This window comes from Schistocerca americana, chromosome 5, assembly GCF_021461395.2.
Source record: "Schistocerca americana isolate TAMUIC-IGC-003095 chromosome 5, iqSchAmer2.1, whole genome shotgun sequence".
Taxonomy (NCBI): Eukaryota; Metazoa; Arthropoda; class Insecta; order Orthoptera; family Acrididae; genus Schistocerca; species Schistocerca americana.
In genome coordinates, this window is record NC_060123.1 from 713866800 (window position 1) to 713882780 (window position 15981).

The window sequence follows — 15981 nt, forward strand, 5'->3', positions numbered from 1 at the left end:
GATGCACCTGACCTGTTACGGTTCCTTTATCAAAGACATGCACCAGTCATAGTCCCACCTCACACCATCAAACCACGACCTCCATACAGGTCCCTTTCAAGGACATTAAGGAGTTGGTATATGGTCCGTGGTTCACGCCAGATAAAAACCCGGCGAGAATCACTGTACAGACTATTCCTGGACTCGTTCGTGAACATAACCTGGGACCACTGCTCCAATGACAATGTACGGTGTTTTTGACACCAGTCTTTACGGGCTCTCCTGTGACCAGGGGTCAGTGGAAAGCACCTTGGAAGTCTCCGGGCGAGTAAATCATGTCTGTTCAGTCGTCTGTAGACTGTGTGCCTGGAGACAACTTTTCCAGTGGCTGCGGTAAGGTCCCGAGCAAGGCTACCTGCAGTACTCCGTGGCCGCTGCGGGCACTGATGGTGAGATATCGGCCTTCTTGTGGTGTTGTGTTGTACACTGTAGACGTCCCGTACTGTAGCGCCTGGACACGTTTCCTGTCTGCTGGAATCGTTACCATAATCTTGAGATCACACTTTGTGGCACACAGAGGGGCCCGTGCTAGGACCTGCTGTGTTTGACCAGCCTCCAGCCGCCCTAGTATTCTACCTCTCGTAACGTCATCAGTATGGGTTCTTTGAGCCATTTCCAACACACAGTCACCATTAGCAAGGCTGAAAACCTCTGCACATTTACTCGCTGCACCGTACCCTGACATGCACCAACACACCACTGCGTATGTTGACTGCTGCCAACGCCACCGTGCACCGCATGGTCATACCCCGAGGTGATTTAAACCTGCAAACCACCCAACAGAGCGTTGTTTCACCATGTATCAGCATTATCCTTAGTTTGTGAGCATGAGTGTACCATACATATCCTGTTTACTTACTTTCCGGTGCTATCTTCTGCCTTCTCAGTATACGATGGTTAGGTTCGTTGTCTAGGGGGTTAATTTTCAAGTTTTCCTTTTCTCCCGTCTTGTTGAATATAAAACACTTGATTAAGTTTTATTTGTCAGGGAGAGCAAAAAGATATTATTAGATGAATGTCACGGTGTTTTGATATGGGGTGTATTACATCTTTCCCTTCAATTTCTGTCATTCACAACAGCTCATCTGATGCCGCTGTATTGTTAGTCGTATATCGCCAACAAATAAACAAACCTGTGGCCTGTCTATCAATTGCAAGGATAGAAGGGTAACATATGCTGTATATTCACTGCAGTCGATTAACAGCAAAGAGAAAAACGAAAAGGTTTTGGAAGCATTTTGAAAGACGGTGCCGTGGAAAAATGTTAAAAGCTTTGTGAACAGATGAAGTATACAATGAAGAAGTTGGAAACAGAAGAGGTGAACAAAGAAAATTGTGAAAGACTTTCACCAGAAGAAAGAACGGTTTGGTGGGGCTTCTCGTAAGTTATGCTGGAATGGGTGACCTGGGAGTAGAAAGAGAGAAAAAAAAAGAGGCAGACGGAGGGTGGAGTACGCTTCCACCGTGTAATGCTGCGGCTTGTTACTGGGACTGTGTGACGGGTAGCACAACTATTCGAAACGAGAAAAACTAGATTTGATCTGTAAGTACCGTTCTAATCAACCTACTGTATCTTTGCCTGGATTGCAACCACTATGTTAAAATGACTGTCATCAGTAATGTGGGCTGAAGATTTCCAGCATAAACAGACAACACGCCCTTCTGCCAACGCCCTAATAACAGGGCGCGAAGAAGCATACAGTGGTTCAAAGCCCAAGGGGTGCAAAACTGCTGCTAAAGTGGGAAAACTTAGCACTCATTGGTATAATGCGCATGCAGAATGTAATAATCTACTGGAGTCAGGTCACATAATGTGTATCCAGAAGAAATAACTTGGAATTCAAGAAAATGTCATGCTTCACTCTCCAGTGGTAAAAGACTACGGAACAAGCCCCATTCTGATTCATGGAGGAAACTGCAAAGTTGGATGGGACCACGAGAAATACGGAGGAGCGTTCAGTAAGTAATGCAACACATTCTTTTTCTCAGCCAGCTTCGGCTGAAGAAAATGCGGAATTTGTTGTGGGCATCGGGGAATATTCTCGCTTCAGCCCTTGTTGTTCCATGAAGCGCCGATAAGTTGCAACGCTGTACAAAGCCTTGAAAATGGCGTCTTTAAGGGGGTTGCGTTCCAGTGAGAGAGCTGTCATTGAGTTTTGGTTCAAATGGCTCTGAGCACTATGGGACTTAACATCCATAGTCATCAGTCCCCTGGAACTTAGAACTACTTAAACCAGTTATCAAGAGGCAGAGAAAATCCCTGACCCCGCCGGGAATCTAACCCGGGAACCTGTGCGCGGGAAGCGAGAACGCTACCGCAAGACCACGAGCTGCGGACCGTTGAGTTTTCCTTGGCGGGAAACCAGAGTAACGCAAACGACCAGCGCACAGTAAAACACCCATATATTTAATGTATGTTGGTCGTTGCGCACGTTGTGGGTTCCGCTTATAATCAAAACGACACTTTTCTTCGCCGTTAGAGGACTGGACATAAACTGATAATTTACTATGGAGGTGACCTGCGTAATGGGCAATATTCTGGTAAATTGGTAGGTTAATGTATTTACATTTGGAGTGGAGGCTGCCGCAGTCTTTGATTTTGAGTTGTAGTACAAACGTATAATTTTTTATGGACTGGACATACTATGTGTGAGCGTATCTCATGCAGCTGCAGCGTCTTCTAGAGTTGACGTCATGTAATAACATAACGCATTTCAGTTTGGCGTAACTCGACCCACCGGAGACCACAGAGTGGTCTTAGAAACAGAATTGCAATCATTGGAGGATTTTAAAAGCTATATTAAGTTAATAAATAGAAAGGAAAAAATCTGTTGTATGTCAGCGGCCTCTGGAGTTTTACCTGATAAGCACTGGTGTCTCTGCACACCAGTTCTCCAACGTCCGTTCTATGTGGTGTATTTAAGTCGGCCATACGCAGGGGCAGTTTCTGCTCATGGGCTATCGCCTGTATTTGCCACACCTACAGCACCCTACGTAACCACTAAGGCAACTTGAAAAATTGAACCATGACAATATTGTATACATTACAAGTATTTTAATACCCTATAATTATATTAAGAATATGTGGTTCATTTGTATAAAATTGTCATGTCAATCTTCTTCCTAGGATGGTTTGGAGGAGGACACAGGTGTCCGAAGCTACACACCATCAAGAAATAAAGTAGATACTTCTCAATGCAACTTATGACAGAGCTACAACCATTTATTTCAATTACGAGGCAAGTCGTGGGCCATTTTTCACCTGCAGCGCGCCGCAAGTTCATAAAAACACGGTGGATCGTTGGACGAGGCGTCTGCCATCATCCCAGCAAGGTCGCACAAAAGTGTTGGATGTCCCGCGTGCCGGCCGGCCGCAAACTGGACAAACGACATCAGCGTGCTCGTCGCCGCAAGGATGCACACGAACTTCTCTTTCTCCATGACAACACAAGTCTGCGCACGCGAGAGAAGCTCACAAAACTTTTCACTCGTCATACATACAGCCCGGACCTCGTACCTTCCGACTTCCATCTGTTTGGCCCAACGAAGGATGAACTCCGCGGAAATCAGTATGCGGATGATGAGAAGGGTATTTATGCAGCAAGACACTGGCTCTGATGTCGGCCAGTAAAGTGATACCATACAATCATAAAGGCCTTCCTAGTGAGATGGCGTAAGGCGTCGCATTTAACGGATATTATGTTGAAAAATAGGGTTTTGCAGACAAGAGAGTGGGGAATAATATCGTATACTGCCATCCTGAATAAAACCAATCTAATTTGATAAAAAAAATTGTTGCATTACTTGCTGAACGCCCCTGGTAGATCCAAACACCAGCGAAAGGGAAACATTCTACCAGTCCAATCGAGGAATCTAAGAATGTAGAAAAGCTCAAAAGGGAAATGTGAAGCCTCAGTCTAGATATTGCAGGAGCCAGTTAAGTGAAACGGAAAGAAGATACAGATATGCTGCCAGATAAATATAGGACAGTATCAAATGTAGGAGAAGAATATATAACAAAAGGAGGATTTGTTATGGAAAGGTACGGCAGAGAAGGAGTTATTCTCATCAGAGTCGACAACAAACTTGCACCAACTACAGTGGTTCAGGTATTTATGCTGACAAGCAGGAGATAAACAGACAGAGATGTTATATAAGAACACTAGAATGCATAATTCTGTATGTAAAGACACAAAAATGTACGAATCATGGAGGAATGAAACACCATATTTGTTGAAGGAATGGAAAGCGAAGTTGTAATAGACTATGGCGTCGTCAGTCGGAATGTGAGAGGAGAAAGACTCGAATTTAGTAATAATTTTAAGACACTTCCTGCAAACATTCCTTCATTGTTACGGAGGTTGTACAGCTATCGCCGCATCGCGCATTTCTGTCAGCAAATGTTTCTATCTAGCCTTTCTCCCTCATCCTCTTCCCTGGTTCTTATCTCCATCGTTGCCTGGATGTCACTTAGGCACACTTTCCGCATCTCTCTTTTTCTTTCTAGGAGGTTGCCATTAAATTACTCTCTTGGGTCATCTTCCTTCATCCATTCTTTTGACATGCAGAAACTATCCTACATGTATTTCATGTATTTTATCTGTAATACTATTTCTTATTTTCTCATTTCTTAAGTGGTCAAGTCGGGAAATTCTACAGGCTCTTCTCCAGTGGTCTATTTCGAAAGCTCTAAGCCTATTTTTATTTCTTTCTGTGAGTTCCAAGCACTGGCTTCCATAAGCTGCTATTGGTTCCACGATGGATTTGTATAAATGAATTTTAATCTTTAAACTAATTTTTGTGGGCCAAAGTACAATGATTAATTTTTGGATAACCGCCCTTCCATGCCTGATCCGTTCTTGGATATCTATGTCATATCTTTCATCGCTTGAACTCTTTACACACTTAAATAAGATGTGCATCAATTTCTAGGTTACTTCCCATAGATATTCCGTCTTCTCAAAATTAATTTTCATCCCCACTTTTAATAATACTTTTCCAACAACGTCCTGACCGTGTAAGATATATCCTCTTCATCGTTTGCTTCAACGACCTGATTATCAGCATAGAAAAGTATCTACGTTCACTTCTTCCCTACTTCAGCCCCCATGCTCACGCACTTTCTTCTCCTATATTTGATACTGTCTCATATTTATCCGACCGCGTATCCTTATCTTCTTTCCGTTTCACTTAAGTGGCTCCTGCAATATTTAGACTGAGGCTTCGCATTTCCCTTTTGAGCTTTTCTACCTCCTTAGATACGACATTCCTCGATCCGACTCGTAGAATGTTTCCCTTTCGCTGGTGTTTGGATCTACCAGGGGCTTTCAGTAAGTAATGCAACAATTCTGCACATGTGGAGGACAGACAGCATTCTCGCTTCAGTCCTGCAATTATTCTGAAAGCCTCTCTAGAGATTTCTTTCCATAATTCCATGACAAATCCTGCTAACGTGTAGACGTTTATCATGCTTCTTACATAAAGTTTTGGCAATTCCCCGAACAATAGCTTCAGCGGCACTGTGTCACATGTTTCGTCAAGACCTATGAAAACCAAATGACTGCTTAGATTCCTTTACAATCACTTCTACATGATCCGTTTTAAGTTAAAGATGTTATACACATATGACCTGTCTTGTCTAAAGCCAATTTGTTCTTCCACTTCATTTACAGACATCTGCATTCTTGATTTTAAAATCCACCCATACATTCTATTAATTGATATTTCAGGCACTAATGCCGCAGTAATTGCTACACACTTTCTTGCTTCCTTTTTTATACAGGGTGTGTGAGGAGGAAAGGTCAATATTTTAAACTGTGATAGTATAAGTAATTCTGAACAAAAACTGTTATATGAACATATGTCCGCAAATGCTTCGTTAGGGAGGTATGAGTATTGAAAGGGACTTTAATTCAGCAAAATTAATGTGCATAACGTGAACGTATACGCAACGCAACTGGACCTTAACGTGACTTTCTTGAAAGCAATGCACGGGTACATGCCATGTTTACACTATGCAACCTACCACGTAATATGGTCATGTGACGTACGTAGAACAATCACCCGTTGTTTGCGCAGTTGTGCTGTGTAAGCAGCATTGTGTAGTGTGCCGGCAACGGGTCGGTTAGCTGTGTAGTGTATGGTGTTAACTGTGTTCGTACAAGCGCTGCTAACAATGCCACACGTCGACAGTAAAGTGGAATACTCAGATATGGTGTATGTTTATGGCTTCTGCGACGGTAGTGCTACAGCTGCAAGTGTTTATCACTTTGCGTGCAACAGGTTCTCTCCCAAGTAGACATTTTTTGTCCGAGTGTGCTCGGCAACAAACTTTGCAAGAACAGGAAGAAATTATCGCAAGTGTTGAGCGAATTTTCAGTACGAGCATACGAAGAATTTCCCTGCGTATGTATGTCCCACAGACACGTGTATGGGAAAAATTACAAGCGGAAAACCTGTATCCATTTCACACACTGCGTGTTCAAAGTCTCCATGTTGGCGACAATGCAAAACCACTTCAATACTGTCACTAGGTATATGAGAATAATCATTTGCTTCCATACATAATGTTAACTGACGAAGCCCTGTTTTCACGGGAATAATCATCGATGGTCAAGGAAAATACATACGCTACAGTGGATAGCAATTTCCAAGTTCGTTTTGCCATAAATGTTTAGTGCGACATGATCGGTAAATTTTTGATAGATCCAATTATTATCAATCAGTAACTGACGGGAGAGAGGTACCTGTACTTTTTGTAAAATTCATTTGTGAAGCTACTGGAAGACGACCTTTTAGCCAAGCGAACTGGAATGTACTTTCAACACGACGGTGGCCCTCCACATGTTACCTTACGTGTGAGCGACCATCTCAACCGCACCTGCTGTAATCGCTTGATTGGCCGAGGCGGTGCTATTAACTGGCCTCCAAGATCACCTGACCTTACGCCTTCAGATTTCTGTTAATGGGTTTGGATGAAATCCGAAGTCATGGACTGTGCTGCTGGTCCCGGCGGAGGTTCGAGTGCTCCCTCGGGCATGGGTGTGTGTGTTTGTCCTTAGGATAATTTAGGTTAAGTAGTGTGTAAGCTTAGGGACTGATGACCTTAGTACTTAAGTCCCATAGGATTTCACACAAATTTGAACATTTTTGATGAAATCCGAGGCGCAAAAGTGAAGGTTAATAAACGAGATGAACTGCTTCGTCGCATCATGGACGCTGCTGAATTGATTAGGAACCAAACTCAGGAAATTGAAGAAGCAACACAACATGTTATTGGACGTACATGGTGGGATATGCGAACCTGTTGTGTGAACTGTACATTATCTGTACGATAAGTGTTAAATCCTTTTTGTAAAAGACGTGGTACGTCTTTTTCAATTGAATACATGTAACATGCATGTTGTAATGCATTATGTACTAAGCACAAAGTAAATAAACATTATGTACAAATGTGTAACAAAACTGTACATCTCTGTAACATTGGTTCCAAGAAAATCACGTTACGGTCCAGTTCTGTTGCGTATACGTTCACACTGTGCACATCAGTTTTGTAGAATTAAAGTACCTTTCAATACCCATACCTCCCTATCGAAGCATTTGCGGACCTATGTTAGTGTAACATTTTTTGTTCGGAAATACATACACCATCTCTGCGTAGTGTAGCCGTCGTCTCACTTCTTTCACAGTTATTTCCTCTATCTGTTCACCCTCCTGGTTCCCTCCAATCTCCCACCTTATTTCCTTCTATCCTTTCTTGTGTTAGAGGGCCTTTGAAATGCTTCTTCCACTACACCGGTCTGATAAATGGCGGGTTTGCTCCTTCTCTTAGTTCTTTCCTCAGCTCTGCAATCTTTTCCATATTGAGCCTACTTTTGTTGCCCCCCCCCCCCCCCCTGCATCGGTAGACTTCTTCGTATTTATTCCCCCCACCCCCCCACCCCCCCCCCCCCGCCCCTCCAAGTTTCATTTTTCCTTTTGCAGATGTGTATTTATACTTCTCTGTTCATTCTCACATACAAGGCTCTATCATGTTTGTTCCAAGTTCTCAGCCAGTTATGATACAAAAAACATCATTTTGGTTTGCTGTTTCTTTATTGCCTTCAGTCCACCACTGTGGGCGCCGCTTTCTTTCTTCCTCTTGTTGCCCAGTGCTTTTAATACTGCTTCACGCACACATTTTTTTTCAATTCCTTGGCACATATGCTGCGCCGTTTCTTCGTAAAAGTGCCTCAGTCTCTTTGACAAAAGTAATTTCTAACGAAATTTTACAGACTCTTGCTTGAAGGTATCTAAGTTGTATTTCATAATATCCACTGTCCTCGTTGGAATATTTGCCTCTTTAATTTGTCTTTGGCAGTTGGATGTTACTATTATCTTTGTACCTAACAGGAAGTGGTTTGAGCGACATTCTGCAACTCTGTAGGCTCTAACATCGTTTGTTCTTATTCCGGAATTTTTGTTTTATCCACGAACCTTTCTCCATTACCAATTACTATGTCATCTCCGCTATCAATGGACATGTCTACTTGTCGATTAAAATTTTTGGGCAGTTATGCTGTCTAGCACACTTCTTAATGTCATCTTTGACTTTGTTGTCAGCGTTACGTGCCGGTGCATAAGCTCTGACAGTGATCAGTTGGTGGCCATAGTTTGAGATGCCTCTTCTGTGCTTCTCGTGAACAGCTATTCAAATTCATCTCTTGACCAGTTCCTCCTTTTTAACGCCTCTGTAAAAATTAATGCAATTTGCTGTATTTTCATTACCCGTTCCCTTGACGTTTGTTTCCTTGACCTCTACTTTCAGCTTCCATAGTTCCGGAAGACATCCCTTTTCTTCGTACCTAAAAGGCGCACATTCCATGTTGTTATAAACAAAGTCTTTTTCCGTAGCCATTTTCGTCTCCGTGATGATCCAATCCCGCTACAGCAATCTTTTCGAGGCTTTTGACTGAGATCTCGAACAGAAAACTAATTTTTACAAATGCTACAGAGCTGGCCCAACGATCCAACCCTCAGTCAACCGGGCAGTTTTTCGGTTGCCGTTACCCAGGCTGGAAGTCGAGGAGGAAGGACAGGAATTAGGAGAAGAGCTTGAAGCAAGTGAATGGCATGATGATTCGAGCACAATTAGCATTGACAATGATACAGAAGAGGAAGCTGCAGATGAAATTGATCGCGAAGGAGGTAACCAGTGTCACATCTTTTTTCCTTTTTTAGGTAAAGATAACTTCACGAAATGGTTGAAAGAGCCTTCAAATACGGCTGCGACAACTACAGCTCATAATATGGTTTCCCATTCGCCTGACGTCAAAGGAAATGCGAAAAATGTGAAAACAATTTTGGAAACATTATTATTATTTATTACCAAACCATCCAACCTCTGCTGAAAAATGTAGACGAAAAGAAGTTTATTGAGCAAGATGCTCCGAAATGTGATTCAGCTCACCAATATGCTGTGAAAAAAATTGACTATGAGGAAACATGAGCTCTGTCAGGCTTTTTGTACCTTACTGGCTTTATGAATCAAATTGGCTGAACTTTGAAGATCCATGGAACTGGCATAGGAATTTTCAGGATGGCCATGTCCTCCTTACGTTTTGTCCCCCTACTTCAGTGTCTGCGTTTAGACGATAAGGAAACTAGAACGCGACAAACTGGCGCCTATAAAGCACAACTTTGAAACTTTTGTGTCTAACAGTCAAAATCATTACTCCATGTCCGAAAATGTGTCATTAGATGAACAACTCGTTAAATTGAATGGTTGATGTACATTTAGGCAGAATGTGCCTAATAAGCCAGACAAAGAAGGAATAAAAATATTTGCTCTGGTAGATTCTAGGCCATTTTACACAGAAAATTTGGAAATATATGCAGGGAAACAACCTGAACGCCCCTTGGAAGTTAGAAATTTTCTCAGCTCTCCTAGTCATGTAGTCGAAAGAATGGTTCCTATAATTTATGCTACAGGACGAAATACATATAACTGTGGATAACTGGTTTTCCGGTATTCTGTTCTCCGCTCACCTTCTGCAGCAGCGTAAGATGAAAAATGTTGCAACGTAGTGAAAAACAATCCAGAATTTCCGAAAAAAATTGTTGAAACAGAGAGGAAACAAATATCTTCTTCTTTGTTTGGATTCAAAGGCAACATCATACTAGTTTCGTACGTCGCAAAAACGGGTACTGTTGTCCTGGTATTATCAACAGTGCACGATGACATAAAGATAGACGACGGACCAGGCCATAAAAAAATGATAAAACGAAGAAGGAATTACGAAATCGTAACCTTCCATAATTTGGCTGAAGGAGAAATGTTTTTGTTCCAGCTGCGATGTTTCAAGGAATTCAAGGCGCTGGTCATTAACAGTCTTCTTTTCAGTAGTCAATATTGCTGCAATTAATGCACAGGCAGTATCGTTTTCAAACACTGGGTCTAAAGTGAAGAGAAGAGATTTTCTGAAGAATCTTGGACTTCAGATAGTAGAAATTTACATCAACGGAAAGCAGAGAAATCAAGTAGATTGCAAAGAAATCTTCAACGGTGGTTGCAAAAGAAAAGTCAGAAATTTCCAATGAAATTGTCCCTAAGAAAATATAATCACAGAGCATGTGCACAGCTTGTCTTAGATCCAAGGACAGGAAGACTTAACAACCGTATCGTACATGGAGTGAAATTTTGTGCTCAGAATACATTGTTCCAACATGCGAAAGCTGTTTCAGCAATGAAGAAGTCATGGAATGAACGCTGTGTCCCTCTGATAGCAGGTGTGAATCAAATATTATACATTACTCCTAAAATTAGGACAATCTAAACAAACTTATTCTTCCTTTTGTTGACCGAAATGTGGCCATTACAACTGAAAACAGCAAAACTTATCAAAACTTTAAGACCATAATGTTACTACAGATAAATAAAAGCTATTTTTTATTCTGTATGTATTTTTTAAGACCTATTAAACACGTTTTCGTTAGTTTTAGGCACAATGAATGTTTTTATTATTTCTAAATAGTTAATTTAATAATGTTAAACTATCTGACCATAATCACGAATGGTTAATGGAACTTGAGAAAGAAAGACGCCAAAATTGCTCATGGAAGATAACGGCAATTTGACGGAAGAGGAACGCATTATTAAATATTGTGAACATGTTGTAGAATGGATGATATTGCAAGTATCAGTACAATTCACCACCGATTTAATGACGGGAAATGGCCGTGCGAACTTTACCACTTGAATTTGCAATGACGAAGTTATGTACATTATTAAAGAAATTTTTGGTATCACTTCGATTGTGCTAACTTCTTTTTGTGGGTTTAATGTTACACGAAATGTCAATATTCTGTTTTGCGATGTGATGGAGATGTACAGGTATGTGTATTTGACTACCATTCATTGTCCTGATCTGATTCCTGTTGACTGAATTTCCCGTTCCGTTTAGTTTTCTGTTTTCCTTTGTGACATTTTTTAATGTCATATAATCCGTCTTCAGTTCCCCTCTGTTACTGCTTCCGCACCGTTTTCGAGAAATATGCCATTGGTAGATGGATCAGTTATTTTGTAGTTCATTAATCTGACAATCTACGTCAGTAAGAGAGTACATTTTTCTTTCAGTTGCCTCCTGCGGTGTCGAAATGTCCACCTGAGTGGTCCGTGCACTTGCAACGGGACAGCACACTGCAGTAGCGGCCGCATTTGACTGGCTGCATGAGTTGGCTGCTCCAGCACTGACGTAATCGGGTAGGGGGTGTGAGGTGTTCCATATCGCAAACCTGCGCGAATGGCCAGTGCAAATGACAGGGTTGGAAAGAGGCAGAAAACATTTAAGAAGGAATGTGGCACCGTAATTCCCTCCGCAATAGACAAACACCATTGAGGCTGGAAACACGAGCGTGTCAGACGGTTTCCGTGCAAAATCTGAGACAAATGTACTATTTGCTGGAACCCCCTCCTACGAGTCTTCAGGCGCATCGGCAGATATTTGCAGTTGCATTTTTGCGGTATGTAGTTGGAGCCAGCCTAAACAAATACTGCTCATCACTTCTTTTATGTGTCACACAGTGTCGACAGAAAGCGTTGGTTCGATTCCCGTTACAAACAAAATGAGTTTTAGAACGAAATTTTACTTCTGCATAGGATGGAGCAATGCCAGATAAGTACACCGCAATATTCGTTTCATCGATATGTATTAACAGGGACAGTAAAAGTCGAAGAATATCCAGTACTCCATCAGGGACACCACAGCCCTGACTCACACTGAGCGCTACGACCGTACGCCAGCGCTGCGCTCCTGGTACTGCGGCAACGATGTAGCGCTGTGAACAGTATGCAGCTCACGTTATCTTAGCAGTATGAAGATAGCCAAAGTTGTCGAAGCGTTCTGGTCGTGTGGCATGTTTGGGTAGCTTTGTGGATTGAGCTCTTGCTCACGAAAGGCAAAGCACATAGTTTTATGTGTGTGCGAAATCTTATGGGACTTAACAGCTAAGGTCATCAGTCCCTAAGCTTACACACTACTTAACCTAAATTATCCCAAGGACAAACACACACACTAATGCCCGAGGGAGGACTCGAACCTGCGCCGGGACCAGCCGCACAGTCCATGACTACAGCGCCTTAGACCGCTCGGATAATCAGGTGCACACATAGGTTTAGAGTCCCCGTTTTAGAGTCCCAGTTCGGCACACAGTTTTTATATAAAAGCGAGTTTCAGTTTAGTGCTCTGGTTCCGTAAGAGCACACCGCAATTCGGATTTCACATTAAGCAGTGGCTATTGACAAAAATTGTTAGCATTCGCAGAACATCGATAGTTCAGTGAGTTTGAAACATTTCCATTGTTTCCCCACATGTTTCAGTTTTACACCGAGACATAACTGTCCAAACCCTAACCAATAACGTATCATGAACCATCTGCCTGTACCGTGAAGCGGAAGCATAACTTGAGCACATGAAAAAGTGGTTCAAATGGCTCTGAGCACTATTGGACTTAACACAATATTCTCAGCCCATTGTTGTAACCGAGTGGTTACCATTGACGATATAATCACAGCACTGGGGCATCTACATCTACATCTACATCTACATCCATACTCTGCAAGCCACCTGGCGGTGTGTGGCGGAGGGTACCTTGAGTACCTCTATCGGTTCTCCCTTATATTCCAGTCTCGTATTGTTCCTGGAAAGAAGGATTGTCGGTATGCTTCTGTGTGGGCTCTAATCTCTCTGATTTTATCCTCATGCTCTCTTCGCGAGATATACGTAGGAGGGAGCAATATACTGCTTGGCTCCTCGGTGAAGGTATGTTCTCGAAGCTTCAACAAAAGCCCGTACCGAGCTACTGAGCGTCTCTCCTGCGGGGTCTTCCACTGGAGTTTATCTATCATCTCCGTAACACTTTCGCGATTACTAAGCGATCCTGTAACGAAGCGCTGTGCTCTCCGTTGGATCTTCTCTATCTCTTCTATCAACCTTATCTGGTATACATCCCACACTGTTGAGCAGTATTCAAGCAGTGAGCGAACAAGTGTACTGTAACCTACTTCCTTTGTTTTCTGACTGCATTTCCTTAGGATTCTTCCAATGAATCTCAGTCTGGCATCTGCTTTACAGACTATTAATTTTATATGGGCATTCCATTTTAAATCACTCCTAATGCCTACTCCCAGATAATTTATGGAATTAACTGCTTCCAGATGCTGACCTGCTATTTTGTAGCTAAATGATAAGGGATCTTTCTTTCTATGTATTCGCAGCACATTACACTTGTCTACATTGAGATTCAATTGCCATTCCATGCGCCATGCGTCAATTCGCTGCAGATCCTCCTGCATTTCAGTACAATTTTCCATTGTTGCAATCTCTCGATACACCACAGCATCATCTGCAAAAAGCCTCAGTGAACTTCTGATGTCATCCACAAGGTCATTTATGTATATTGTGAATAGCAACGGTCCTACGACACTCCCCTGCGGCATACCTGAAATCACTCTTAGTTCGGAAGACTTCTCTCCATTGAGAATGACATGCTACGTTCTGTTATTTAGGAACTCTTCAATCCAATCATACAATTGGTCTGATAGTCCATAAGCTCTTACTTTGTTCATTAAACGTCTTTGGGGAACTGTATCGAACGCCTTGCGGAAGTCAAGAAACACGGCATCTACCTGTGAACCCGTGTCTATGGCCCTCTGAGTCTCGTGGACGAATAGCGCGAGCTGGTTTTCACACGACCGTCTTTTTCGAAACCCATGCTGATTCCTACAGAGTAGATTTCTAGTCTACAGAAAAGTCATACTGGATCATAATACGTGTTCCAAATTCTACAACTGATCGACGTTAGAGATATAGGTCTATAGTTCTGCACATCTGTTCGACGTCCCTTCTTGAAAACGGGGATGCCCTGTGCCCTTTTCCAATCCTTTGGAATGCTACGCTCTTCTAGAGACCTACGGTATACCGCTGCAAGAAGGGGGCAAGTTCCTTCGCGTACTCTGTGTAAAATCGAACTGGTACAGCATCAGGTCCAGCGGCAGAAAACAATGGGAGTGTCACAGCTTCCTATTTACCAACATGAGATGGAAGTGATGGCGTATCGGATGATATAAACTATGTTGATTTTCTACCACCGTATAATTCTGTGTAGGTTAGAAAGTTGCAGTACTGACATGGGGAAACAGTATGTATTACGTTGGTCCATAATTTGTAGCCGATTTTCGCTGAGTTTAGTGAACACAACAGATACTTAAGTCATCAGTAATCTACTCTCCTTCACTGTTTACGTCTGCCAGCGCTGGGGTAATTTTACGGTGGCACGACTATTGATATCACGTTGTCTTCAGGCGAAGAACTCGTCCAGTCATGTTCGGAAAGCATTTTCATCCGGAAAAGAAGTTCCTTAAGGGTTGTTGATAGAGAGCAGTAAAGATAAAAATGTGAGGGCGTAAGGCGTCAGGTGAATGAGGTGCGTGCGCAATGACTTCTCGACCCGACTCCTATATAGTGTTTTCTGTGAGTCTGGCAGAATTCGGACTGGCGTTATAGTGCAGTCTTCTTGGCAGTTGTTACAGCACTGTGTCTGCAAGACGTCTCAGCTGTCGCCAGTGAATGTCAGCAGCGGTGGTTACACCTCGGGAAAGCAATTCGTAGTGCACCACACCGTCAGTGATCCACCTCATGCATCACATTGTCTTTGTGGTTACGTGCATAAAGACACCATTTCTTGTCACCAGTAACGATACGGGATAAGAATGGTCGATGTTGATTACGAGCCAATTGATGACGTGCAAGCAGAAATGCACGTATCGCCACCCGCTGTCTGTTGTGAATTTGGCGGTCCCCTCACACCCGATTTTTTAACCTTTTCCATTACATGCAGATGTCAGACGATGGTGGAATGATCACAGCTCTCTTAAAACTTCCGAGCTAATAGGCCGTGGACGATGTGTACAACTTTCTCCTAACGTTTCCTCCCCGAATGCGGGAGACATCTTCAGGGGTAAAGCTGCTGACTACAACCAGAACTCGAGGGAGCGCCGAATACAAGGGAATTGTAGAGGGCACACAGCCAATTACGTGACGTCGGCTACGAGATTATCTCTGGTAGTGCTAACATTCCAGATTGAAAGTATTCAATCGTCATTATTACGTTGCAGTGCTGATACACAAATTTTATTTTATTTAACGCCTTCTTCTTTTCTGTTGAAATTATTACGGTGTTTGCAAATATCAAGAGCTTCTCTATTCATACGAGCACGACAATTTGATGTTTTCGATATGACACTCGTCTCAGTCAATTTTATTTCATGATCACCCTCTCGGTAAAGATGTTCCGCTGCGGCCGATTTATCCGTATCTCCCTGGCGGCAGTTGCTCTTGTGTTGAACTAGACCGGTGTTAACACTTCTTATTGTGGTATCTATAGTAACCCGTCAACAACTACAAG